Source organism: Sinocyclocheilus anshuiensis, unplaced genomic scaffold (genome assembly GCF_001515605.1).
Source record: "Sinocyclocheilus anshuiensis isolate Anshui unplaced genomic scaffold, SAMN03320099.WGS_v1.1 scaffold4790, whole genome shotgun sequence".
NCBI lineage: Eukaryota > Metazoa > Chordata > Actinopteri > Cypriniformes > Cyprinidae > Sinocyclocheilus > Sinocyclocheilus anshuiensis.
Genome location: NW_015556511.1, coordinates 2,964 through 6,102, shown reverse-complemented (window position 1 = coordinate 6,102; position 3,139 = coordinate 2,964). Strand labels below are relative to the sequence as shown.

At 36.4% G+C, this 3,139-nt stretch overlaps 1 pseudogene; it reads left to right on the top strand.

Moving 5' to 3' along the window:
• Nucleotides 1-968, top strand: part of LOC107676325 (uncharacterized protein C11orf87 homolog) — a 1,681-nt pseudogene extending 713 nt beyond the window's left edge.
• Nucleotides 969-3,139: the final 2,171 nt, after the last annotated feature.

Here is a 3,139-nt window from a genome sequence, read left to right as displayed (position 1 = left end):
GCTCTGGCCGGCAATGGCACCTGCTTTGACCGGGTGGATCAGCTGTTCCAGGCGTTCTCCTCCACCGTCGTGCTTTTTGTGCTCATCGCGATGATCGTTGGGATAATAATCGTGTCCGTCACGACCTTCCACTTTCACAAAAGCAAGATGAAAAAGCGCAAGATACAGAAAGCCCAGGAGGAATACGAGCGCGACAGCTGCAGTCCCAAAACGGCCAAAGGCAAGCCGGTGGTCCGGCAGTGCATCATGGTGAGACCCCCCGCGGCAGTGCGCAAAAGTGATCCAAACACGGAGGATCCTGGCGTGACAGAGGACAAGAGACACTCGGGACAGACCAAGGAGGAGGACTTGTTGGAATCGGTCGCTGTGTCTTGATAACGCAGTGCCAGCCTTTGGAGGACGCTGTAAATAACCTCTGTATTCCTATGATATTGCCTACGGAATATGTCGATTCTTTGTATAAGCATTAGAGTTGATAAGTTTTCATCGTGCAAGAAATGTAGGAACGGTTTTTGAGAAGGACTGAGGGAGACTATAAGGACTGCTCATGGAATTGCTATCGTAATTGTGAGCCAATCCTAACGGGATCGAACTAAGAGAGCATTGAGTAAGATCCTGCTGGATAAAATGAAATGAGAAGGATTTTATTGAATATTAATGGAATAAGTACGAATCAATGGCAATGTGATTGAACAGAAACCCTCCAAGAATCAAATAAGAACTGCATCGGATTTGATTGAATACTAATTGATGGGATCAAATGAGAATCTCATAAAAATAAAATAAAATAATAATAATAATAAAAGAAAATTATTGGGGGGAAAATATCAAATAATTAATCTAAAAGGATCTTACTGAATTTCTATCATAATTCCAAGCCAGTCCTATAATAGAATCAAACAAGAGAGTATGGCATATTGGAAAAGGCATTCATGAGTTAATCTAACAGGATTTTATTGAATATTTATGGAATTTTAGTCAATGCGATCCAACAGAAACCCTTGATGAATCAAATAAACTCCTGAATTCTGGGGAAATGACATTAATCAGTTAATCCACTAGGATTTTATTGAATTTTCATCGTTTTATTGATTTTGATAAAAAAATTATTGGGAGGAAAATCAGTGAATTAATCTAAAAGGATCTTACTGAATATTAATGGAATTTCTATCATAATTCAGATGCTATCCAAATGGGACTAAACAGGAATCCTCTATCAATCAAATAAGATCATACATAGAATTACAATTCTGGGGGGAAAAGACATCGATTAGTCAGTCCATTTATATTATAATTTAGAGCATAATGTGGGGAAAAGAAAGAAATTCAGTAGGATTTTACTGAATCATAATTTGGAGCCAGTCCAAACTGGATCAAACATGAATCATCTAAGAATCAAAGATCATCCTTCCGGATGAACTGAGATGGCTGTTCTTTTTTCTCAAGCCTCAATGTTTTTTTTCTTCAGAATTTCAGTGAATCCAGTAGGATTTTGTTTGATCCCATTAGGATTGTCCACAAATGACGATAGACGTGCCATTAGCGTTCCTTTAGGACACAGGCCCAGCATCTGTACATGCGGATTGTCTCGTCCACTCTTCTTCATATCGTTGTGCCACCAAGAGGAGTAATTGTAAACAGGGCCGTCGCCATGGACAAATTATGGACCTGCTGCCAGTATTTCAGAGTTTATACTGAAGGAATAGTGAAGTTCCTCAAAGTTAAAGGACGGTTCTCTTGTATAAAGTCTGTACAGACGCTGTCCAGTGCTGAAATCAGGACAGAGACGACGGTCTTCTTCATGTAGAGCCTCAACACAACTCGCAACAGTTTTCCTTTGTTTTGGGTTTCAGAAACTCTTAGGTGTTACTCTTTTAGGCAACATTGTTGATTCTTTTGACAAATATTGGGATTTCCCTTTATCTCAGTGGCTTTTTCAAGACAGAAGCGCAATTCGTGCCATTCTGGCTTGGCATGAATAGGTTTAGTGTTTTAACCCCTTTATCCCCGAGACTGTTAATGTGCAACTGCAGCTGCTAGTGGTAGTATAGCCTATACTTGTTTTGTTCATAGCACTGTATAATCATAGTAAAACGTATGTAACCTGAGGCGCTTCGGTTTTGTGTTAAAGCTCTGTATTAATGCTCTATGTAACCTGAGGCGCTTCGGTTTTGTGTTACAGCTCTGTATTAATGCTCTCTTTTTGCATTTTTGCTCTAGATTAATATAACACTAATGATCGAGTATTATATTTTTTATCATTCTAAACTAGTGTAACAATCAATAAGAAATAAGTCATTTTATGTATTTCCTTGACGTTGTGTTGAACTGGAAATGGAAGTTACTGACCGAAGTCACGTATTGTAACAGATCGCAGTTTGAATTTTTGTTTTTATTTTGCTCAATGCATAACATTTTGAATTACTAATAAAGTATTGTGCAGATTGGTGAGTCATTATTTGAATTCAAACGCACTCTTGGTCGAAAACATCACCTTTATGTTTAGGAAATGTTGAAAAACTGTTGTTCTGGGCCGCTTTCTCAAAAGCATTGTAAGTTTAAGCAGTTCGCAGAAACATTTGTACGAATCATCTTTGAATTATGGGCTGTTCCCCAAAAGCATCTTAACTTAAGAAGTGCTTAATAATTATTGTAGTTTTTTAGTAATTATTGAGAATGCAGTGTAAGGTGTGCAGCCACCTGAAGGACGACTACAAAATTACAATTAAATGTAATCAATTTAAAGCTATAATATTACAATATATTTATTAATATGCTATTTACTGTCTTTTAAATTAAAAGTTAGATTTATCTATTTAAAGAAATGAAATGAATGAAATAAATAAATAAAATCTATCTATCTATCTATCTATGTATCTGTCTATCTGTCTATCTGTCTGTCTCTATCTATCTATCTATCTATCTATCTATCTATCTATCTATCTATCTATCTATCTGTTCGTTCATCTATCTATCTATCTATCTGTCTATCTATCTATCTATCTGTTCGCTATCTATCTATCTATCTATCTATCTATCTATCTATCTGTTCGTTAATCTATCTATCTATCTACCTATCTATCTATCTTATCTATCTATCTATCTATCTTATCTATCTATCTATCTATCCATCTATCTA